Consider the following 26,138-nt stretch of genomic DNA (forward strand, 5'->3'; position numbering starts at 1 on the left):
TTATAACAAATGGCAATCCCAACAACCCTCTTCCTACACTAGATTTCCATAATTCTGGGCAGCCAGTCTTCTGTTACCCTACCAGGAGAGTGGAGAATTCCTCTTTGGGGAAGTCAACCAACCCAAGAGAGAAGACCTATAGATTCCAATCTTTGTGGGTCCCCATGTGCCACAATAGAATGAGGTCAACCAATGAAGAAACTCTATTTACACAGAGCTGACACAGTGGTAGTCATGGCCAGACATTTCAAGAAAATCTTCAACAGGTGCAAATATAATGAATGAGAAACGTGGGAAGGATGAAGACAGTGGGAGGAAATTTATGGTAATTTATATCTTTAGTTAGATAAGAGAAAAATCTGCAACAATAAAACAAGAACAGAATGCTATGTAAAAAATAGAGCAGTAAGAAAAAAGAAAGTGACATAGCTATACAGGGATGATGGGGGGAGGTTCAGGAATGTATAAGGGAGCTAAATCCTCCTATTGCATAGAAGAAGCCAACAGCTGACGTCCAAAATTTTTTAAAAAATCAAGAAATAGCAATTTAAGCAGTAATTTAGAATACAGATACGAATGAATAAAGGAAAGCTAAATGAGTTGAAAATTATTGACTGGAAGCGGGACTTGAGGGTGTTGAAGGTGAGGCAGGAGGTTGCTGTTTTTTATACCAAGCCAATATTTATTTGACTTAAGAAACCATGTTTATAACATTAAAATGTGTTTTAACATTTTTATTAGTTTTAGTATTGTTTTATATGATAATAATGAAAAAGTTAATAATGAAAGAGTTAACTTCTCAAGAAGATACTGAGAAATCGATGCACCGGCAGTCTCTCTGTGAAGTAATTAGTAAGAAGAGCAGCACAGATGGATCAGAGAGAAGAAGCAGTTTACAACAGAGCTCTTGGGCTTAAGACAGGAAGGCATTTGAAAGAATCCTGGAATTTTCAGGAGGGAAAGTGAGAATTTCTATTTTCAGAAATCTGAGTGAAATTATGGACCAAGCTGCCAAATATCAACAGGGTTGGCAGATGTTGTAGAAATTACAGATTCTCTGTTTTTATTTTTTTTCAATTTTGTCTATATATTTTAATAATAGGAAGTCAGTTTGTTTGAGTAATATTGGGAAATAAAGACTTGCTTTTCCTTTTCAGTTGTAACCAGAAATGCTTTGCAGAGCAACAAGCCAGACACTACAAACTGGCTTCTCCAAACCACTTCTCCCTGACTGGCATCCAATAGGTCAGACACCTTTTTCTCAGTCTTGCTCTCAGCAAAGAGTGCCCGTGTGTCCCAGTTCTGGCCAGTAGAGTATAAGGGAGCTTGCTCAGGGGCCTGTGGGAACCTTTGCCTTTCCTGGTGTGGAGTGGGGGCACTGGGAGCGAGATGCTGCAGGCTGGCTTTGAACGGGGTGATCATGCCATTTTGGCGTTCCCCGTGGCCATCTTTCCACCACATGGGCAAGGTCAAAGGAATTTCCAGAGACACCAGTCCAACACCTGGCATCAACAAATCCCAAACCAATACCGTAGCTGTCTAACTCAAGTCTCCCTGTTAGGCAAGAACAAAAAAGCTGAGGTGACTGGCGTTCTGTGTTTCGTGACCAAAAGCACGTCTACTTTCACCACTGGCCCCAATATGTCATTGTATTACTTTTATAAATACTATTATAATCTTGCTGATTAGTCCCCTGTAACCAATGAGTGAAGGAGGGTAAAGTGATTGACTCACATCAATCTGACTATTCCATTCCATTTGCGCATTTGTTTGAAAGTTCAGAATAGCTTTTCAAGAGGCGTGCCTTGAGCCACAGACACTGCAGGTGTGATGAATTACTGATCTTCTCATCCCTGGGGGTTGCTGAGAGGGAACTGCAGTAGCAGGAGTCTTTAGGGTTACTGGAGCCCTGGGGCAGTGAGAACACCCTTTGTGCTGCCTTGTCAGTTTATCCCCAGTGCACGGTACAAATACCATCCTTTACCCTGAGAGCCATCAGGTAAAATGCGCCAGGAAGCCCTACTTTGGGACTCACACGTGGCCTTTATTAAAGTGCATTATCTCTCTTGGTCTTTGCAGGAGCCTTTTGAAGTTATTATTAATTTTCTCTTCCAAAGGTAGAAACTGAGTCCCTGGATAAGTTAGATATTTGGGGATCGAAAAAAAAAAAAACAGACATTCTGCCACTAAGAAAGGAACTTTATCCTATAAAATGAGGTTTTTAAAATTAACCACTCTGGGGCTGGGTCATTTTCATCTTTATCTGTCGATTCCCATGATAGACAATCAGCAAGCATTTGCTGAGTACCCACTATGTATGTAAAGACCTAAAAGAAGACTCTGTCAATCTGAAGTTCCCTGGAAAAGCAAGGTGGAAATTTGCAAAAAGGAAAGAAAAAACCCATTAGGTTGGTGCATAATATGATACTGCGCTATTCTCCATGGATAAAAGCTGCTCTAAATCTGAAGCATAGTGGAGACAGGGTGTTGGATGGTCAGAAAGAAGCAGTATCCTCCACAGGTCCTTCAACATCCCAATTATTATTCGGGACATGCCGTTTACTTCTTGACTTCAGTCCCAATTTTAAAAAAAGAAAGATAATGAATAATGGAGTGCCCCAATTCACAGCCATTTGATGGCAGTCAGAATTTGGAAGTGGGTCTCCAGACTCACTTGACTGCTGTGGGGAGAAGAGGCGTCCTTGTGATCCTCAGCTCTCCAGTCTCACGTTCCCAATTCCCTGGGAGGCGACGGGACAATAAGGAACCTTCATTGCTGAGAGGGTGGTGGGAGGAGGCAGCGAATGGGTGATGTGGTGGAGGGTGGCTTGGCAACCGCAGAACTGAAAGCTGGGAGAATGAGGGTGACTCGGCCAACTCCAGTCCCTTTATTCGTGGTCTGTGAAGATGTGATGAGGCCAGAGAAGCCAGGACAGAAGACAGTGGCCACATTGTTCTGCTGGACTGAGGCCGAATGTACTTCCTCACATGTGTTTCTCTGACCTCCTGAACTCGGCGAGATGGCATTGTACTCGCCCACGCGCCAGCTGCTGATGGCGAGGGAGCGGGGACCATTCCCGCGGGTGCAGGCTGGGCTCTGTCCAAGCGTGCATGGCGCTTCTTCCTTGCTTCTTCAACTTCTGGAGCTGTTTGTCTGAGACTCTCAACCCTGCGGCTGCTGCTGATCAGACGTTTTATTTCCACTTGGGAGCCAAGATGGTGGGGCTCTGACAGGGAATCAAGGACGCCTGGGGACCAGAAAGCTACTAGGACCTTCTCTTTATGCAAATGAGAGAAACGAAGCCCTAACAGGCCAAATGAATTTCCCCAAATCTCAAAACTACTTAGTGACAGAGGCAGGAAATTCTCCCTGCTTGGGAGCCTGCCACCTCCTGGGTATGTGACTTTGGTCAAAAAATTTAACTTTACAAAAGAATGAAATAATACCATTTGTGGCCTCATAGATGGACCTAAAGATTGTCACACTAATTGAAGTAAGTCAGAAAGAGAAAGACAAATATATGGTATCATTTATATGTGAAATCTGAAAAAATGATACAAATGAACTTACTTACAAAACAGAGACTCACAGACTTAGAAAACAAACATGGTTACCAAAGGGGAAGCCAGATAGGGGAGGGATAAATTAGGAGTTAGGGATTAGCAGATACAAACTACTGTATATAAAATAGGTAAACAACAAGGTCCTACGATATAGCACAAGGAACTATATCCAATATTTTATAGTAGCCCACAATAAAAAAGAATACGAAAAAGAATGTGTATATATAAGCATAACTGAATCACTATGCTGTACACCAGAAATTAGCACAACATTGTAAATCAAATACACTTCAATTAAAAAAACAGAAAGAAAACAACTTCTCCAAGCTTCAGTTTTCTCATCTGTAGAGATTATAAAGGAACATTTTCTATAGGGATGGGAGAAGCAGCTGAGATTATTCATATTAAGGACACACCCCTCTGCCTGAGCACACGGTACAGGTGGGAATGTTTGCTCTATGTTATCAGTGATTCCTATCCTGCTTATTGCCATTCAGTTCTATAGCTCTTCACTGTGCTAGTGGCTAACTCTAAAAATCACAATAAAAGCATCCCATTTGTGAAAACTAAACACCTAAAAAGTGTGAATTCTACTACATCTAACTTACAAACTGATAAGCCTGAGGATTTTTTTTTAAATAGGAATTCATTCCATTTCAAACCATCAAGTCTCATTAAACACAGGTAATGCTGTCATTTGAAAGGCTTTTACCCAGTTTTAGTGGGCAACTTAAAATATAAAGGCTAACGTTTAAAAAGAACTGAATTTTTAAAATTGCATTAATCTTATTCTAAGTGTAGACACAACTGAAGTCAATTTGGGTACAAGTATAGACACTTACCCAGAGTATTGCTTAAGCACTCTAAAAGTTTCAGCAGCCAATTAAAAAAATGTGTTCTGTGGTTAAAGACAGTTTGTGTACTTAGAAGGAAATTGCTGACTTCTCCTTGCAGTTTATGTGTTTTTTGTTGCCAAACGACGTGAATGATTTTCATGAACTCCAGAAGTTATTTCTCCAAAGCTTTGTAAAGTCTGAATATATTTCCCTGCTTTCCTTTCTCCCAAGGAGACAGGACCTTGCTGCTCTGGAACTTTCTGACACGTGGTGACATCTGATGGAGTTCTCAAGATCTCCCCAATGTCCTCATTATTTGTGAATGTGTCTTATCTTCTCCTCTGAATGTTTAACTCTTTGAGGTCAGGGGCTATATCTGAATGATGTTTCTGTTCCTAGTGGGGCCTAGCGTTGTGCTGAATGAATGAAACAAAATCAATCATTATTGTTAACTGATAAACCAATTGAGAAGCAATGTTTTGTTTCATAGAGAATCTGAATAAACGAAAAAAATCACCAAACAAAATGCTGTTTCATTACTGTTAATACGTGGAGGCAGAACAAAGAATCAATGTAGTGTTTCAGAGGGAACTTTAGGTCTTTGATCTGGTAACTACACAATCTTCTATTAACATATCAATTATTTTTAAATGAATGCTTCTGACTGAACCCGGAGTTAGGGCACCTGGACTGTAATCCCAGCTCTGTGACTAGTAAACTGTGGAAATTTGGCTGAGTCACTTGAACCTCTGAACATCAGTTTCTTCCTGTGAACAATGAAAGGACTGAAGTCATTATTAAATCATTTCCAAAATCCTTACCAGTTTTAGCATCCATCAGGTGGCAAACACTTTTTCCTGTCTTGGTCATCTCTTCCGGTAGCCATCTCTAAAACTGCTAAGCAGTAGGACTCTGCAGTTTTGACTGATCAGTTTTGGTCACTATCTGTTGGGCTCTGATCCTTTTATTCTCCATTTCCTCATTCTCTCAATATATAAGATGATATAACTATTTATGATCTCTCCACAAAGTATATTTATGGCTTGAATAATAGAGAAGCACCATCATTTCTTGCTCAACTACAGTCCCTAATTATCAAAAGAAGATATTAACACCCCTAACCGTTCCTTCAGCCGCCCTCCTCCTTCACCTTCTAATATTCTTCTATCATTTCCCTTTGACATTGTCAAGGTCAATAATATTTACATTTTCTCTTGTAACTATAATTTAGTTTTTCTTCATTGCCTATAGGTTGGTACTAAAAGTTGGAAGTCAGTACAGTTTAAATGATGATGTCTGGGCAGAGGAGGTATAGCTCAAGTGGTAGAGTGCATGCTTAACATGTACAAGGTCCTGGGTTCAATCCCCAGTACAGCCTCTAAAACTAAGAAAATAAACCTAGTTACTCCCATGCCCCCCACCCCGAAAAAAAACCTGAGTGAAAATAATGGTGATATCTGTGTCAAAATTGTTCCCTGCAGGGTCAGTGTATTGCTCTGATTATATTTTCCTTTTAATCACATTTAAACTCTTCCCTGGAGTTTCTAATGGCCTCTATTTTGTTCTTCCTTTTTGTTTTTCCTGCACTGTTTGCCTTCATCACAATCACAATTCCCCCTGCCCCCCCCCCCCCGCGCCAGCTTTTTCACCAATAAGATATTCTGTTGAGGACTCCCTCCCCTTTCCCCCGAAGCCCCTCCCTCCACGGCAGCCACCCCATCCCTCTGCTCCCACCAGGACTAAGCGGCCAGATGCACAGCCCTCTTTCTAAAGCCCTTCGCGACTTTTCTTGGACCCACTCTGTTTTGGATTCCATGCTTTCTTTTTTTTATGCCTTCATTTTGGTGGAGCACTTCTTCAAGGAACGTTCTAAGAAAGAGTGTGATATTTGCTCCCAGACTTAACATCTATCTGACATTTCTATCCCTTCCTGATCACCTCAGTTGATTTCCTCTCGCTCTGAATTTGCTGAACGTAGAAGTAATACCCTAATCCTGTATCACTGAGCTGAAGGAATGTCCTACTTTTATATAAAAAGAATTTGTGTAATAGAAGCAGGCATTTCCACTGCCCATGCCCTCAAAATATAGACATTGGGCCTTTTCCCCAACTACCAGGTTTCCTCCCAGTGCCAAAGATTCTTCCTCTCTTTTAAAAAATAATTTTGCTAGTGATCCATTTTTCTCCCCAGACGTGTTTCCCATCTCCCATTTTGCTAAGTTCTGAAGGCACTTAAATGGTTTATTTCCAGGAACATCTGTTACTTTTTTATATGACATGTTTTAGTTTTTTATTTATTCTTAATACAATACCCTTCTCCCAGACCATGCCCAGGAAAGCATTTCTTTTCTCAATCAATAAGGCACAAATAATAGATCTTCTAGTGGAAAACACGACCCACACCTTTTTATGGAACTCTCCCAGATAACCATGGAGAAGTGACTTGAATTGTTCCCTTTATTATTATTTTTTATATAACTTCCTCCTCCTTCTTATCACATCACTTCCTTTAATCCTGGAAGGCTGCTTCTCAAAGTGGGTCCATCGGTCAGTCAAACCACCTGTTTCAAATGTTCCTCCAACTGCCAGCAATGAAGCAGCTGGGGAATGAGTCAGCTGTTGGCTAAACTTGAAATAACCAGACAGTATGGAATTCGCAGCTGCCTTTGCAACATGAGTTGCTGTGACATGCTGGCATGGGAAAAAAAGTAGGTCAGATCATCAGGGGACAGAGAATTTAGGGGAATGTCTACTCCCCTTTCTGGCTGAGGTTCTTCTGCATTTACCATCTCTTTGGCCTAAGAAGTTAGAAGGTTATAACAGTAATGCCAAGCTTCCACACACTAAAAACAACGTGAAACAAAGCTGTGAACATGAGAAAAGTTGTGGATTTCAGTTTAGTATCCTCTTTCCACAGCTGTTTGCTTCATTTGTTTAACTCACAGTGTGACCCAGTCCAGGATTTCTCCGTCAACTTGTAACAACACTTGCAGATCTTTCCTCCAGGGATCGCTGATGTTCTCTTTAACCCTTGCGCAGTTGACCATTAAAGCATGCCTACCTTTAGCATGGACAGAAATCTCTGGGCTCAGAGAAGCTAAGGGATTTACTCAAGGTTTGTGTATTAGCTTCCTCATAGGGAAGCTGAGCTCTTGGAAGAGTATTTATAGGGGCTGAGAATTATAATACAGGAAGAAATTCAAGATCCCTTTGCCAGTTAGACTCTGAAAGCAGTGGCTGGTGGCCCTCTGCCACCTGCCAGCCAAACATGCTGCTTCCTCTTCTCCCTCCTCACACTCAGACTTCCTTTCTCTGCTGCTCTTAGACACACACCAGGGGGAGTGGCAGAAAGTACATGGAGCAGTAGTCTCCACTGCTCACCCACTAAGGCCTGGACCATAAAGGGAACCTCTTGAAGCTTCTCCTTCTCTGTCTGCAGACTGAAGATAATAATGTCACCGAGCGCAGGCTTGTACTGCTGGCGGTCCGACAGGCTGATCAATCGCAAGATGAGTTGTTGGGGCAAGGAATAGTGACTTTATTCAGAAAGCCAACTGACCAAGAGGCTAGTGGAGTAGTGTCCCAAAGAGCCATCTTCCCAGAGTTAAAATTCAGGCTTCTTTTATACTAAAAGGGGAGGGGGTCAAGTCCTGGTTCCGGACATCCGGAGGGGATGTGTTAATTTCTTCCCGCCTGCAGCCGTTCACAGGTGGGCTGGTCAGGATGTTTCCTGTGAGCTAAACAAAGGTATTTTAGCTGCAGGCTTATTATCTGGGAGGCAGGGTTCCCAGAGATGGGCCATTATGTATAATTTAAGCTTACAGACAACGTCCCTTTAGTGATCATCCTGTAGCAAAAGCACTAGAATATAAAGGTTAAAGTAATTCTTCCCTATTTCAATAAGTTCTAATTCCCAAACGTCTGTTAAAAACTGAGACCACACATGTGAGAAGGCTTTATCTGGGAGTAACCAACCACGTAGTGAAGTTTTGTGTTAATTCTCTGGATTCTTTTGTTTCTTTCTCTGTCTTTTTTCCATCCCTCCTTTCCGTTCTCTCTTCTTTCTCTCCCTCCACCCCTCTTGCCATGTTCCCCTTTTTGGTTTTCCTTCCCACTGGCCTCTCCCGTGGGCTACATGACACACTTCACTTGTGACACAGTTGTGGATTCCTAGTTGGACAAGAGGGTGGAATGAACAAGACCTTGCTCGACAATTTTATCAACAAAGCCTAAGTGAAAATAAGAATGAAGGGTCTTAAAAAAATATAAGAAGCTACCTGTCAATCTTTTGGGTAACCTTTATGCTGGTGATGCATCAGATTCAGAAAAATACACTTTCCTGACTCGGACAAGCATCTAACGTGGGGACAGTACGAACTGCAAGCTCAGGGTCAGGTCAGTAGGCAGAAGATCAGGAATAGCAAGCAGGAGGCTTCCATCTAACTCTGCCCACTAACCAGTTCTAAATGGCACAAAGATTTTCAATGGAAACTTCCCCATATAAATCCTGATTTCCAGTGTCTCTTGAAAAATGAGGAAATCTGGTAAGTCTGAGCCCACATTTCTGTATGGCAACAGCTGTTGGGATGATGAACCATTGGCATGCCTCTTAGAAAGAGCACATTTCCAGTTTATCGCAATCCCTACTACCTAATCTAAACACTTGGCTGGTTTCACTTGCTTATGTCACCTACCTAGTCTTCTGAAAGCATCTGAATTCAGAAGATCTGTGTTCTCCTTTCCCTAAATGCTGTCATGTAGAAGTGAGGGTAGCAGGTGTATAGGGGAGATAGAAGGTGAAATATACATAACACAAAATTTACCACTGAAACCACTTTTAAGCGTACAGTTCAGTGGTATTCATTACATTCACAATGTTGTGCAACCATCACCACTATCTATTTCCCAAACTTTTTATTACCCCAAAAAGAAACTCTACACGCATTAGACAATGACTCCTCCTTCCCTCTCCCCTCAGCTCCTGATAACCTCTAATCTACCTGTGGTCTCTATGAATTTGCCTGTTCCAGATACTTCATGTAAGTGGAATCACAGTGTTGGCCCTTGTGTGTCGTCAAGGTTCATCCGTGTTGTAGCAGGTATCAGTATTTCATTCCTTTTTACGACTGAATAAAATTCCACTGTATGCATATAGCACATTTTCTTAATTCATTCGTCCATCAATGAACACTTGAGTTAATTCCACCCTTTGGCTATTGTGACAAACCCTGCTATGAGCATAGGTATACACATATCTGTTTGAGTCCCTTTCAGTTTCTTTGGGTCTACATCTAGGGGTGGAATTTCTGGATCATATGGTAACTCTAAGTTTAAAGTTCCTTTTTAAGGAACCACAATTTGATTTTTATGGCTGCACCATTTTACATTCCCGTTTCTAGACTTTAAATAACCAATTATTTCCATTCTGAGAGTCATTTATTTCATTTTTCTTCCCCATTTTTCTTAAGAAGTACATGTCAACTCTTGGCTCTTCAAACCACCAGAGAAACCTGTTGGCCAAGCAAAGCCAAGTTTATTACCTCTGTTACAGAAAGGGGGCCCTTTTTTTAAAGGTTTTCATAGCGTCTCTGAAGGGGGAAGTCAAGGGAGGATGCTCATGGGGTTTTAGGGCTTGCTGAGGTGATGTCAAGGGCTTCAAAGCTGAGTTACTGGTTGGCACTGGGCAGGGTTTATGACACGGTAGCTTTGTATTGGTGGGCACGGTGAAGCCAGAGCAAGCTGATGGTCTTGATAAGTAAGCTCTTTCGAATGGTTCACAGTCTAACCTTCCAGGAGCAAGTATTTATTTCCTGGAGCAAGTAGGTAAGATAGCTCTGCTTGCCGTCAAATGTAAGGACAATATGCCCCACCTCAGTGTCGTGTAACAGGCACAAGAAATTATACCGGTTTCCATTCTCATAAGTGAGGGGGGCAGAGTCTCACCTTTACTTTAATATCACATACTCACTGATTGAGAGCCACAACAGGGAAAGGAGGGATGGCAGGACCACCAATGATGGAACTGGGACAGGTGTCAGGTGGGAATCGTAGTCCTTCCGGCCAGTTCTCTGAACCCAGATCAGGTCAGTTTCTGAACTCTTCAGTTGAATTCTAACTTGTGAACATTTTGTTTTAATGTTACATAAACTGTATGTCCAGGAAGAGGTTTCCCAATGTTCTGAGTCTTGAGAGCCATGGAGGTAGCAGGTCCCACCTCCTTTCCTCAAACTAACACACACACACACACACACACGGTTCCTCTTTTGTCCCCACATCCCCTTTGACACAACCTCTGCTTAGTCAAACACTGACAAAGAACAGTGAGAAAAACTAGGCCAGCTTCACAACACTCTACATTGTTTCGAGAAACAGGAAAAAAACAGCACATTTGTTAGCTTTAATCTGATGTGTAGTCGCATGAGTTGTTTCAATTCTCACAATACATTTTGTGTATCAAAATCCTTACACTGAAATCAAATCAGAATTTCATGAACATTTACGACAAAGGTCCACAATGAGGGGCTAGATTTTGTGTTGAAGGTCATGTCAAAGTTCACAACAGTCATTTGAAACAACCAGCTAAAGGGTGAAGAAAATTTTATTCATCAGAGTGCCTCCTGGGGAAGCACTTTATTTCTTGGAAAGAAATATTTTGATAAGCAGCTTGGGCCAGGAGGGTGGGACCCCAAGGATATGGTCAAGTAATAATAATAATAATAATAAACTGCCTTTTGTGAAGCCTGAATCCTGTATCCTGTTAACAGGAGGCCATTTATTTAGCTGAGCTCTGAACTGGTTTTACGTATGCCAGTTTGGGAGTAGAAACAAGAGGAAAGCAGAATTTCTCAGCACAATGGAGCGAGAAGACCCACCTAGGCTGGGCATTGCTGGAGGAAGGAGAGAGAGGAAAACAATTCTCGATCATGGTGCGTCAAAAAGCAGATAGAGTGGGAAGGGTGTAGCTCAGTGGGTGGGGAGGGTATGGCTCAGTGGTAGAGCACATTCTTAGCATGCATGAGGTCCAGGGTTCAATATACAGTACCTCCATTAAAATAAATAAATGAGTAAACCTATTTACCTACCGCACCCCCTTCTCAGAAAAAAACCTCAAAACCAAAGAGCAGATAGAAGTGAAATATCGAATATTTGCTGCAGGATGCATGATTGTAAACTCAAGGCCAAGGTTTCTCACCCCGGTCATTACTGACGTTTTAGGCCGCACAGTTCTCTGCTGTGGGGCCGTCCTGTGCTTGGAGGACAATTAGCAGCATCCTTGGCCGCTAACCACCAGATGCTGGTAGCATCTTCCCCGTTCCATCAGTTGTGGCAACCAAAAATGTCTCCAGACTTTGCCAAACGTCCTCTGGGGAGGAAAATCACTGCTGGTTGAGAACCACTGTGTGTATCTTTAGTCAAGTCTACTATCTTGGGCTCGATGATGGGGAGGAGGAAGATTAACAGCCAACCACTAAGATAAACGCTCTTATAATGGGAAACAGGCTTACTGTACTGGGACACTTGATTCCTGTGCTAACACTGTAGACCTGAGACATGGCCTGCACACAGTCAAGTTCCTAATACACAGTGTGACACAGACTGCAAAGGCAAGTTGAGACAAGTTAGACCTTAGGTTCCTGAAAGTATATCAATGTTCAACCTTTAGTATAAGTGCCCTTAAAATGTTCGTAAGAATTGGTCTTTGGGTTCCCTCTCAGTATCCTAGTACTGTATGGTGTAGAAAGAAGGAAACAAAGATGGCCATTAGCAAGCAGTCTGAAACAAAGCTGACTTACTGGGTTGCCTGACGAGGAGCGCTGCATCACTCAGATGCAAAATCAGCCGGTCTCTTCCAACAGAAGTTGAAAGAGCAAGATCTGTGTTATAAAGAAAGTACATTGCACATATCTTGAGTATCAGTCTCACGGCTCCTGAGGTGGACTGCAAACTCCTTTTTGCAATCAATCGTTGCTCAAAAGCAGGACCAGGGCTCTGGAAGAGAAACACAAGGAACTACGTGAGGGTCCAGTTAGCTTAGGGCAATGTCAATCTGAACGTGCATGCTGAGGATCGCTGGAAACATTTCTTTTTTTTTTTTTTAAACAATGGTTAATATTAGCTACTATTTAGACAGTCAAATGGCCACCTGAATGACAGACACAAAGTCTCCCAGGGTTTAGTCTGAACTTCAACTCTAGTACTTTCTTTCTGGTCCATTGAGAATATCTTAGTGATGTTACATGTAGGCCTTTCAGTGTATTCGAGTTGGGCTCCTTGAGTTCCATTTTTGCCCCTCTAGGTAATCCCTGGGCCCTTGAATTTCCCAAGCACAACACTAGTGCATTGTACCAAGCTGATTCTCCCAGTTCCCAGCTCCCAGCTCCAAGGGAAATTAGGCCAGGCTGGATATTTCCTGAAACAAGACTTTCATTCTCTCCAGCCAATGTGATAAAGCTCATGGCCATGGATTTTGGACACTGAGTTATTGCTCTATCAGTGGACCTGCTTTTAGACACAGACATCAAACCAAGCTTCATTCCCCTTGATCAGTAATTGACAGGATGGTTAATAACCACTTGGCATTTTAAAAGTGAACACTCAAGGCATTACAGACTGAAATCTGATTAGTCAGGAGGCTGACAAAGCACTTGTCTCCCAGAAGTCTGGTTATCTGACAGTCTTTCTGATTTGGCTAAAGAAATGATTAGAATACCCTTTCCTGAGGAAAAAGGGTTTAAAAGGGAACCCCTTTAAGATGTTAGTATTACAATAGCAGTAAAGGGAATGAAGTTTGATATATTTGGATGGTTTTAGCTTCTAGTGGCTTGTTAAACGTTTACTATTTCTCCCTTTATTACCACCCTCCTTTTAAGTTGTTTTACTATGGTAAATTATACGTAACCTAAACATTTCCATTTTAACATTTTTAAGAGTAAAGTTCAAAGGCCTAATTTAGTTTTTGAAAAATCTGTTATTTTGCTAATAAAAAGGATCAGTCGGTGGAGGGGAGAAGGACAAATTCATTTAGTCTCTTTTCACATATGTAAATGAGGTATAAGCTTTGCCACCAAAACCCTATGCCTCAAATCTTCCCCCACAAACTCCTCTGATATTAAAGAGGTAAGGACATGGCTATGTATACATTCCGCTGCTTTTAAGAAACAAACCTAGAATTCTTTTTCTTTTTTTAAATCCCAAATGAGGTGTTTAGATCATGTAGAAATAAGATATTTAGATTTGGTGATGAAAAGTGTTAGTTAAACTAGAGTAAAGAAGCCATATCAAAACAGTTTATCAACTATCAACTATTCATTTCAAGCTATTTATCTTATTTCTATACTTTCTAAAAATCATTAAAAATGAAAAATGAGACATGTAGAACGATAGTAAAGTTTGGGGAAACGACTGTTCCTTATTCATTTAAAAAAATAATTTTCTTAAACAGAAAAGCAGAAGGAAGATTACACGCATATTTTAAACCTGGAAACTTTAAAAATCTTTACATAAAGCAAAAAGAAGTATTTGCTGCAAATGTATTTTGTGCATTATATAGGCCAGGTATTCCCAAATAGTGATATAAAAAACACTGATTTAAGGAGTTGTTGATTAACGTCACTGTTAATTGTTGGAAATGCCATAATAAAGGAAAAACCTTATCAAATTTCCCTGTGCTTAGCATTATATGTGCTGCTGTGGCATCTTCTCTGGATCCATAAAATATTTCATTTCACTTTAGCACCATCTATTTATTGTCATCAAAACTAATCTTCATCAATATAGGATTTTTTTTTAATGTAAATCAGTTTTTCACTTCTTTTCTTCCTATGTGATATCATTACACAGATTAGGAAACTGGGGCTATTAAAAGGATCAAAAAATCCCTGGGACCTCACAGAGATGATCCCATCACAAAAGCCTTAATTTTCGTCTTACAATTCAGTAGTCTTTTTCTCCAAAGAAATTAATCAGATTTAAATTGATGACACCCAGGTTGCTATTGACTGAAGCTCTGCCTGCAACCCCAGAAGCTGCCACCACGTGGTGGCGAGCCAGTTTGGATGCATAGGCTCCCTTCCCAGGGAAGTGTGAGGGTCCCGCAAAGCTCAAAACAGTTGTCGCTATTGTTGTTTTAAGTTAAAAAAAGTTAGAAAAAAGAAAAGAAGAGGAAAGAGGAGGGGAAAGAAGGAATACAGGAAAAGAGAGAAAGGAAGGAAGGAAAGAAAGGAAAAAAGAAAAGAAGAAAACAAGAAAAAGAAAAGAAAGGAAATCAATCAATCAATCAAACAAACAGAAACAAAAAATGGCAGGACATCATATGAATTAACAACTCATCTATTGATAAGTTTTCTCTAAATAGAGCTACTACGAGGGACCAACTTTCTTCTCCCTTCCCACCCCTCCCCTTCTAGTCTCCTCTTCCCGCCTTGGAATTCACAGGCAGCTTCTGTGGACAGTTCCCAGCACAGTGACAACTTTCCCACCCCAAAGAAGGCTGAGTAATACTCCATTGTGTATACGCCACATCTTCTTTACCCATTCATCTGTTGATGGACACAAGTTGTTTCCCTATTTTGGCAATTGTAAGTAAGCTGTGATGAACATAGGGGTGCTCCTACCTTTTCAAATTAACTTTGACATGAAACTTATATAGTGTTATAGATCAATGTCACCTCAATAAAAATGAAAACAATTTTAAAAAGTTAAAACACTGAAAAAAAAAAAGGAGCAGGGTACCCTCTGTTTTTCTGTTGGGAATTTTTCTCTAGTTCAAAAGATTGTGGTGTCTGTTCTGTTGATGTGGCTCGAGGAAGCCTAGAAGATTCAGGGGCATAATAATCTCAGAGGCAGCGCTCACCAAGGAGGGAGTGGAATCTTGGATGAACAGCCCAGCTTCCCCTCTCAGTGGGGCCGTCCCGAGAAGCTTCTATGTGGCTCCTCCAGGGAGACTGAGCCCCAGATGCTTGGCAAGAAAACTGCTCATTTCCATACCTCTTACTTCTTGGGCTTTCTCTCTACCCCTTCTCGCTTTCCTGCCCCCTCACTGGTACTTACTGAGGTCACCTCCCCTTGTCTCAGAGTCTGCTTTGAGGGAACTTAAACTTGGACACTAGTACAGGTTAACGCTAGTATCTCCATCTTCTGAGACACATAGTATTAGACTCCAGGTACTGGAAATCATACCCAGATTGGCTTGCACAGACAAAGATACACAAACAGACACACAAGAACTTGTGCCTGTTCTTGGCTCTGCCAGCTCCCGGTCTGGCCAAACAGCTGCACAAGCTGGCATTCAAACATTACTGACTTGCTAATTGCAGTTCTTAATTTGAAGTTTACCTCTATGCCCATTTAGGTGAAGTAGCTGGATTTCTTGGAAACCTCTTTCTTAATAGGTCTCATTGTGGCTTAAAAAAAAAAGATAAAAAAGAACTAAATTGCACACACTGACCTAGTGGCCATTGTATTATTCTGTGTTTATTGTTTGGCTTTTTTTCACCTGAGCCAATTTTTTTTTTTCCTTTTTAAATAGACTTTATTTTTTAGAGCAGTTTTACGTTCACAGCAAAACTGAGCAGAAGGTACAGAGAGTTTCCATATTCCCCTGCCCTCCATTCATGTGTGGCCTTCCTTACTCGCAACCCCAAACTGTTTTTAAATTAGTTATTTTTTGTCTTTTTAAAAATTAAAAAAATTTTTAACGTCCTATAGGTTTTAAAAGTCATGATCTGGTGATTTACTGACACTGCCAGCTCTGTCTTTGATCTCTTCCTTCACGTCTTTCCGTTCTCAGTCCAGACTCTTCTCAGGAAGGCAGGAAGAAAGGCTCACAGGACCCTGTGTGACGGAGCAAGGACTTGCGTGCCCGAGAGGCAGAAAGCCAAGCTGACACTGGGTGTCTGCAGCAAAGTGAGGGCTTATTTGTAGTGCTCCCAGCAAGGAGAGCAGGCAGCTTATGCTCAAAAGACCTGAACTCCCCGGTGGCTCTTAGGCAAGGTTTTTCAAAGACAGTGTTAGGGGAGAGGGTCTTCAGGCGCCTGGTTAGCTTATGGACCTTCTCCTGATTGGCTGGAGATGAGGGTGATGTTTGGGAATCTCAATCATCAACCTTCTGATTCCGACCAATCTAGGGTCTGCATGCTTGCAGTCAGTTTGTAGTCAGCGTCCTCCACCACCATCCCCCACGGGGCTGAGGGGAGGGGGTCTTAGATTTTGCTGGATGACTCAAAGATATGCATCAGATTGTTGTCTGTATCCCTCCAGGAGGAACGGGGAGTCTATGACTCTGCTGTCTTAATCGTTAACTGCTTGAGTTTGCCATTTGGAACTCAGGGAAAGCCTAGGAGCCTAAAGCCTTTTCTTTCCAAACAAGAAACGGGGGACACGGAGGGGCTCTTGTACCAGAGAGGGCCCCACGGGTTCCTGTCAGTTTCACATGCACAGGGGCTTGTACTTCTCAGGGGATTTCTCCGAAGCAGAGAGTGAGGGAAGGCTGATTTCCATCACACGGTGGGTGTCTGAGAGAAAAACAAATGACAGCCTTCTGTTTTAAAGACAAAGCATTGGAAAGAGCACTAATGTAAAATTTAATAAAAGACAAATTCAAATTGTCACTGAATCTTGGAGCCATGTTAACAATTGGTGTGGCACCTGGCTCCAAAGAGCCGTTCCTGTTAAAAGTAGAAGTAAGAGGAAAACGCACAGAAACGAACAGCCTTCGGATTTCTTTCAACCCCTCCCCCTGGGCTAAGGCTCTTGAGCACCTGTTGATGAGAAGCAGGTTCACAACTGCTGCTCTCGTGAACGCCACCATTTTACAGCGAACTCGGCAAATGTTTACAGGTTCCCTGACATCCACAAGGACACCTGCATCAGAGAGGGTGTCCTTGTTTCCTCGGTGGCCAGTTTGACATCAGTGCTCTGCTGGGAGCTTTCGAATGTTTCCGTTTCTTTCTCGTAAGAGTCAGATGAAAAGGAGTTTTCCCCCCTTTTACAGGTGAGGAAAGCAAGGTTCAGAAAGGCAAGCAGCCTAAAACCAGGTGACTTGCACTGAAACAGGCAGAATTTGAACCTGAATGTACTTGACCCCAAAGCCTTTCTTCATCCCAGCCACCACAGAGCCTCTTGGGCAAGGGAAGAACTGCCCGATGTGCCTCCTTAGGTAGGATCTTCTGTGTCTCATTTGTTTAAAGAAATGGTTCTGCTCCCCCCACCTCAGGCCAACCTGTCCCTTTTCCCTCCTGCTGTCAGCACAGCAGAAACAAAACAGGATCCCCTGAGGCCCCAGGGGCCCCTACCAGGGATGGCTTGTTGACCCTTGAAATCTATCTTGTTTGAATTGAGATGTGTTGTAAAATAGACATAGGAGTCTGAAGGCTGGTGCAGCAAAAGGAGTGTAAAACATCTCCTTGACAAAGTTTTGATACGGATTGTGCAGTGAAATAACATTATGGGGTAAAAGAGAATATTAATTTCAACTGAACACCAGCTCTTTGTCTTGACTTGTTTAAGGCAGCTACTGGAGAATTTAAAATTACCCATGCGGATCACATTCCATTTCTAAAGGACGGCTTAGCAGCACAGGCTGTACTCAGATCACTCCCTTTGTTGCCTTCTTCATAGATTAAGTTGCTATTATTGGAAGTTTGGGGAGGATTTGTGACAAGGAGGGCTGACAGCTTCTCAGCGGGCCTGGGCATTAGTGGGGACCCTAATGCCGAAGACTTAACTTGGCTAATCTGCTTGAGCTGGAATTTAGTGGCCTCAGTCATTCATGGAGCTAAACCCTTGAGTGAGCTTTGGCCTTTGAAAGCACTACATGTCCTTTTGGATTAGATCTTACAGAATTTTTTTTTTTTTAATGGGGGAATGGAATCGTCGAAGCGCAAAACAAATGTTCTCACCCTGTTTTGTTGATAGTCCAAGTTCGATGTTTCTAAATTTGTCTTGGGTTTACCTGGGCAGCAAGCTGATAGCTGTTTTTTGTTTGCCTCCACATATAAAGGAAATGCCTGTCGTGACTGTCGTCCTCTTTTCATGCTACAGTTGAAAGGGTTGGAAAAGTCCATTTGCTTCAGAGAGGCTAAGAGACAAAAAAAAAAAAAACAAAAAAAACCCCTGCAGGGAATATCACGTTACCTCCTCCAGCCGAGAGAAAGACGGGGTTTCAGACCTGTGGTTAAATAAGCAAACACTCTAACCATGTCCTAGAATAATAATAATATGAAAGGGGGTGGAGAAATCCAGGTCAGCTCCCCACATCCAGCCGCTGGAGACACCAGGGAGGCTGAGCTGGCTGAGGTCACTTAACATCGCCACAGGGTCAACCCTGTGTCCGCAGGTGGTAGGGGTCAGGCAGAACGTCACAGTTAACCCAGTTTAGGGCTCTCAGGAGGCTTGCTGAGTACATTAGAATCACCTGGGGATTGTGAAAAGTCCCCATGCCCGAGGCGGCTCCCGGACCAATGGAGTCATCAGCCTTTGGAAAGTTTCCCAGGTGATTCCAATATGCGGCCAAATTTGAGAACCACTGATCTATGTCACCCCCCGATTTTGCAGACACAGATCTAGAAAGGATCAGGGATCTTTGCTCAGCTTCCTAGAGCTCGTGAGTGGCTGAGCTGAGCTCTTTTCTTCTCAGCTCTTTCCTCTTCCTTTATGCTCAGTCCACTATTCTTAGATCACATCTCCTTCTGTTGGGGTTCGAGAGGTTCTAGCCTTGTCACAGAAAGAATTCAGAGACAAGATGCGGAGGTTAAGAGAGCAAAGGAAGGATTTATTAAGGGTTAGGTAGTAAGCTCTCAAGGATAGAGCAGGCCGACCCAGGTGAGTGGCTGCCCTGAGTTTCCTTAGCAAGCTCTTTATGATTGTAAAAATATATGGGCAGAATATTTATTGGTGGGGAGGGGTTTGGGGTCGTCTATCTTGATCTTCATCCCAGCTCCACCTTCCCAGGTGGGGAGGAGGGATTTTTCATCCTTATTTAGTCTTGATGGGGAAGTTGGATGAGGTCATAATGATCAAAAGGTGACATTCGCCAGGTGGGGATTCCTGTCCTGTCCCACCCTTCTGCCTCCGGGACACTTATTAACCCAGAAGGCATGGTTATTTTTATCAATCCAGAGGATCCTGTTTTTCTTGGTCTGTCCCAGGACCCCTGTTGTTTACAAGAGATATGATTTTCTGCCATTTGCCCATGTCCGCCTTTCTCTGCTCATATTTAGCTCCCTGCCTGCTCTAACACTTCCTCTGAAATGTCCTTCCTCCAGATCTCCGCAGGGCCATCTCCTTCCTGATGGGACCTCACCTTGCAGGCAACACTTCCTGGGAGAGGCCTCCCTGACCACTTGCACCACCTCCTATGTCACCATCACATCACTGTTTTTCTTCTGGGCGCTCATCACACTCTGTGAAAGGATCTCCTGTGTTGTCTGCTAGGCTCACAGCTCTCTGGCCAGCTCTTGCAACTGTCCCTGCCCCGTTGCAGAGGGTCAGTATGTATTTGTGAACTGAATAGATGTGGAAAGAATTCTTAGCAATAAGAGCTTCCTGGATACTGTCTTCTAAGGGTATCATTTCAGGGAAAATATTACTTCCAATTATGTAAGTTGGAGAAAATATTATTTAATTTTGAGAAATGCATTTTCCAGTTCAACTCTTCTGAATCACATCTGTTCCATCATGTGAGGCTCATCTGGTGGACAATTTGAATATACGTCAGCTCTAAGATAGACTCCTAGGCTATTTAAAGGGATCACATTTTGCCCACGATTCAAAAATGGACTTTGATTAGAAAATGGAGTGTGATTAGAACAAGAGTATCACATGACCAAGTGGAAACATTTGCTTTCAGTGAAGATCAAATTATAATTGCACTTCTTGCCATTGGAAAGGATTAACAATGTGGCAGTTAAAGAAAAACCTTTCCAGGTGAATAGTATTACACACGTAAAGTAACACAGGTGGCAGGCTACAAGATTATGGCATTCAATATACTCCTGGGCCCATGTAACCATGAATTTTATAAAATGGTATGGAGTGAAAATACTCAGAGGTCATGATCAATTCTCAGATGCATTGATGGAGCGCTGCAATAAACATGATTCCTGTCCCCACTGAAATCAGCATTTATTTTAACACTTACTATACATAGGATTCAGAGCCTGGTTGCTCAAAAACCTCATTCCTAGAGTAACAGCAGCAGCTTCACCTTAAAGCTTGTTACAAATGCAAAACCTCAGGCTCCATATCCCAGTACCATAAAAATCAGAATTTGTCTTTTAACAAGATCCCCAGGGAATTCACATGCTCTTGCGTGTGCACGCACAAGCACACGCACACGCACGCACACAGTTTGAGAAGAATTGGTCTAGAATTAGACTCCAGACCTGTGGTTCTCATTTGGGGGAGCTGGAGGAGGGAGTGGTGATTTTACTCCCCACGGGCATTTGCCAATGACTGGAGACAGTTTTGGTCGCCACGCCTAGGGGGAGTTGGGAGGGGGGATGTTCCTGGCTCCTCGTTGGTAGAGGCTGGGAATACTGCTCAACATCTTCAGAACACACAGGACAGCCCCTGTCCCCAAGAAAGGAAGATCCAGCACATAAAGGCAACAGTGCTGAGGCTGAGCAATTCTAGACCCACAGACTCCAGAGTTTAAAATGGTAACATCGTTATTCATAATAAAGCCAACTGAAGCTTCTAAGCATTGGTCAATTAGAACTAACCACAGAATCCATTTATCTAAAGCTTGAAAGATGAAATTAATTGAAAATCTAAAATAACACAATAGTAGTCAGGAACATAACTGATCACTGGCCCTCAACAAATCACATTCTGTTGCATAAGAAGCCAAGGATTTAATGGTAATATTCTTAAATAGATTTGGGGGAGGGTATAGCTCAAGTGGTAGAGCGCATGCTTAGCACGCACGAGGTCTTGTGTTCAATCCCCAGCACCTCCTCTAAAAATAAACAAACCTAATTACCTCCCCCTGCCCCGGCCAAAATAAAATAATTAAATAAATAAAATATTAAATAATAAAATAGATTAACCCACTATCACCAACCTCACCATTCTCATCTCCTCTCTGCATGTTCTTCTAGTCACAAGATTGCTTCCTGCTTCCATCCAAGCATTCCATGTCCTTGTGCATCTGCTTGAAATATCCTTTCCTCTGCCTGAAATACCCTTTTCCCCTCCTTTATCTACCATATTCCTCCCTCTCTTAACCCTAAAATACCATCGATCACTCCCCTCCTCAGTGCTTTCCTTCTTCCTTCTGGTCTGATGGCCCCTTTCCCGGCCTCCAGTTCTCCTCACCAGAGCGCATTAATTCTAGATAGAGCATCTGCATCTGGCTGTATCCACCCCACTTTACTGGGGCCTGAATTGCATCTCCAGAGACTCTATTCGTTAGTTAGTCTGGGTATGACCTGGGCATCAGTATTTTTCAAGCTCCTAGTTGAGAATCACTGCTTACAGATATAGGTCAATCCCCTTAACTCAGGGGGAATCTGGGGCCGTCCTAACCACAGCTTCTTTTTCAGGCTTATTGCCCCGCCCTCAGCGTCTTGATCTCTCTTCACTTCCTAGCTATATGCCCAAATACACCACTCCCTTAAAAAAAGAAGTTATTTGTTCTTATTAAAAAATTTAACATTCTGTTTGTACACACTGTGGAAAAAACCCAGAATGATAAAGATGCAATTGATTTACCTCTAATCCCAGAACTGAGAGGTAACCACTGTCGTATTTCTTTTTCCTACCAGTATTGCTGTGGGCATAGTCAGACACGCCCCCAGTCCTATCTACACGTGTGCCTCTGTTCATATGCCTCCTTCTGCCTGGAAGGTCGTCCCCACCTCCCATCCTTCAGCCTCCCAGCATTTGCTACTACAGCCCTTCAGTGCCCATCAGATATAAGTGCTTCCCTTTCACAAAACCTTCTCTGACCAGTCTCGGCAGATGGGAGAGCTTCTCTCATGTCGGTATTCCTAAAGCACCATATTCACACCCATACTTAGATGCTTTTTACCAGTCTGCAACATTTTCCCCTGCAAGATTGTAAGATCTTTGAGTGTAGGAAGTCATGACTTTTTCTTATGTATGCTTTTGTTTGTTTGTATGTTAACCCCTGAGGTACAATGTCTGTATGGAAGAGGGACTTAGTAAACATTTATTGAATTGGTGAGTTTGCTTCCATAACTGAATTTGAGAACAAGGTATACCCCTTGGTGAAACCATTCTGGAGGGTAGCATTTCAGCGATTACTGATGGCATGGCTTTGTTCTTGTTTTTGTTTTCATTTTTTTAATTTGGCTTTATTTCTTTCAAGCTTAACATGATTCACTATTCTTTGCTCCTGGTTTAGTAAACAATTTTGCTATTTTAATTGAAGTCAAAACGATGGAGAATAGCCACAGTGAGTTTTTCTTTTATTCATGTTTTGCAGAATTAGGCTATGTGGGAAAGGGGTGGATGGAATTAAGGTGGCATAAGAGTAGCTGCTTCTACCCCAACATCAAGAAAACACACAGCCAAGGCCTTCCCAAGTCCCAAACGCAACATCTGAACTGATGAGGTTTTAATAAATGAACTTGGCTTAACCTGGTAGTGAGCCTGGACTGCGCTTTAGTTTAAAAGGAGCTCCACAAACTTTATAGGAAGGTACTAAAATGAGATGTTAACATAGTTAAAATAAATAAATAAATAAATAAAATAAAAGGTACTCCATAGTAGGAACACTGCAGAAGAGAGATAGGAAGACATATGAGCTTTTTTTAAAAAATAAAATCCATTTCATTACATTTACTCATAACCATAATTTTGTCCATGGTGTGATTTTTTTAGTAATAATTTTTAATTGAAGCATAGTCAGTTTACAATGTTGTGATGAGCTTTAATATTAATACTTACTTTGGTCCAAAGAACTATTGTTACATGCATTTGCCTATTTATTATCTGAAGTATGAGGATGCGAAATAGTGACAGCAAAACCCAGTGAGTTCTACATTAAAATATTTAATATTTTAAACAAAATACTTAAGGTACTAAATTATAAATATTCTTATATTTTTCAAAAGCAAATGGTAAACCACCAGGGAAGTCAAATGAATAATTCAAAGCTTCTGAAGAGAAAACAGATGCTGAATTTTGAGCAAGGCTATGTCCTCACATGAACTCATTGTCATCATTGACAATCAAGATAGCAGGACTGCCTACGAGTCCTTCCCACCAGCTTCCATTACATCTTCTTATCACACACACTCAGCAGTCATTGTGTTAGAACCGCTTTCAGTTTGTGTGCTGACAATTTGTTGGCTCACAGGGGACTCGGATTAAAGAAAACAATGAGCTGTTTCAATGACGTTTCAACAACAAAAATGGAACACTGCTGTTTGTTTCTCCCTTGAAGCCAAAATCCAAGCGGCAATTTGAGGATGGGATTTGAACATGGGCAAAGGCTGATTTAGTTGTGGTGCTTGACCAGGCCTTTTGATTCTGTATTAGGTGAGGGTTGCCCCCAGGCCAACGTTGGTTCTAGAACTTTTTAGGAACATAACTTCAGAGGCAGACGCCTTCAGGATTAATGCAGGAAAGCGGATTTGGGGCTTGAGGAGGGCCGAGTCCCAGGTCTCGGTTGAGCCCCTGGGACGTGCCCTACCGAGTGTCGGTCCTTGGCTTCACACAGGAAAGAATTCAAGTGTGAGCCACCTTTGAGTTAAGGTAGATTTATTTAGAGAGATACACACTTCATAGAGTGTAAGGCAAGAGAAATGAAAGGAAAGAGGTGTGGGAATTGGGTGCTCAGGTTAAAGTAAAAGTAGGTGCACATTCCATAGACAGAGTGCGGGCCATCTCCAAAGGGGAAAGAGTGAAATGGCCACTAGGCATGGTGTTGCCATGTTTTATGGTCTCAGTAGCTTCACACACCTACAGGTGGAATCAATCCAACTGCCCTGGATTCTTTGGCCTTTTGTGGTTGGCCTTGGGGCTGTCATGGCACCTGTAGGCGTATTATTTGATCATGCTGTTACAATGAGCATATAATGAAGATCAAGGTCTACTAGAAGTTAAACCTCTTAATCCTCAACACCAACTAAGAAGTGAATCTTCCACCATTTTGTTGTTAAATTGCTGTCATTCCTTGATGGGCTGTGCCCTGCCCTCTTCCCTCCTGTCTCAGAATGACCTTGAGTAAATTTCTTCACTTATCTGAGCCTTGGTTTTTTTCTTTGAAATAAGACATAATAATATGAGCCCACTAAAATAAGACATAATAAGACATAAGAGCCTAAGGATATTTTTTGGATTAATGAGATATTACGTAAAAGATTTAGCACAATGTCTGCACATACCTCAATAAATGGTAGCAATTGTAATAGTTCCAGATCATATCCATCACAATATATTTGTAAAATTCTTGGGTATCCTGAGTCACATCTGAATGTTTCCAGAGTTCATTGGATCCCCTGGAGGAGGCAGAAATTTGCCCACAGTAGACCCAGTTGACCCCTTCTCTCATTTCTGGACTTGGGGTTCTAGAGAGACTCATAAACAGAGAGCAAACAATAGACAAATGGAATCTTTTCATCAGATCTCTGAAACTAGGTAACGAGATTTCATTGGAAACAATCTAGATGTCCATTGACAGATGAATGGATAAAGATGTGGTATCTAACTAGCTAGCTAGCTAACATTATACATATGGATATAATGAAATATTACTGATTTATAAAAAAGAATGAAATCTTGCCATTTGTGACAGCGTGATTATCCTTGAGGGCACAGTGCTAAGTGAAATAAATCTAACCTTCCTCAATAATCTAGGTGATATTCTGGGATTATGTAGAATGAATTCTCCTAGATCTTCAATGTTAAGGACCCTGCATAAATTTCTGTGTTTTCTGTTGAGTCTGACTGACCAAAACTTTCGTGTGTGTGTTGGGCGGGGCGGGGGGAGAGTATTGATTCTAATGCTGTAACAGAAACATTCAAAATAGTAATGACTGTTGACCGAAGAAAAACACACAACCTAAAAGTTGCAAGTTAAGTTTTATTTGGGGAACTTACTGAGGACTATAACCCAGAAGACAGCCTTTCAGATAGCTCTGAGGAACTGTTCTGAAGAGGTAAGGGAGGAGCCAGCACATATAGAAGTTTTTGCTGAAAAAAACAAAACGTGTAGTTGAAGATCAAAAGATTACTGCTAATCACAAAACCCAGACTTCTCAAGTTAATGATTATAGTGCTTTTCTCTGCATGGGAAGATGCAAGAGTCTGGGTTCATTGAAATTATTCCTGAGATAAGCATCTTAAATATGTAGGGTCAGAATCCAGCACAGAAGGCTTTCTGTTTTTCTCCATCCTGAATTCCCCTCAGGGCGCACCATTGGAGGGTTGACTGCAGTGGCTGATGGCTTGATTTTAATTTCTAGTTGGATAGGAAAGAAAAGTTAATGGGTCACTCAATGTACTATTTTTGGATTAGGCCCTATTGATAACCTAAAATTCTCTGAATCATCTGCTTTACTGGTCTTTTATGATCCAGGAAATGTTTTCCCTTGTCGCTTCTTCCCATACCTAGAGTTGTGCTACTACAATGATTTTATATAGAGTTATATATATGATCAATTTTCTCAAGATGTTTAGCCATCATTAATTTGATTGGAGGCCCGGTTACACATCGGGTAGTGCAAGAGACAACAATCTTATAAAATCAACAGGATATAAATAATACAG

The 26,138-nt window shown here is 41.8% G+C and overlaps 1 long non-coding RNA gene across 1 annotated transcript; it reads right to left on the reverse strand.

Moving 5' to 3' along the window:
* Nucleotides 1-12,211: 12,211 nt before the first annotated feature.
* LOC140696673 (uncharacterized) lies at nt 12,212-24,894 on the reverse strand. Its single transcript, XR_012073187.1, has 3 exons — nt 24,755-24,894; nt 18,299-18,477; nt 12,212-12,389 (listed from the first exon to the last, which is right to left on the reverse strand). It is a non-coding gene; the product is annotated as an uncharacterized lncRNA (long non-coding RNA).
* Nucleotides 24,895-26,138: the final 1,244 nt, after the last annotated feature.

The sequence above is a fragment of the Vicugna pacos genome, chromosome 5 (genome assembly GCF_048564905.1).
Source record: "Vicugna pacos chromosome 5, VicPac4, whole genome shotgun sequence".
NCBI classification, from domain to species: domain Eukaryota; kingdom Metazoa; phylum Chordata; class Mammalia; order Artiodactyla; family Camelidae; genus Vicugna; species Vicugna pacos.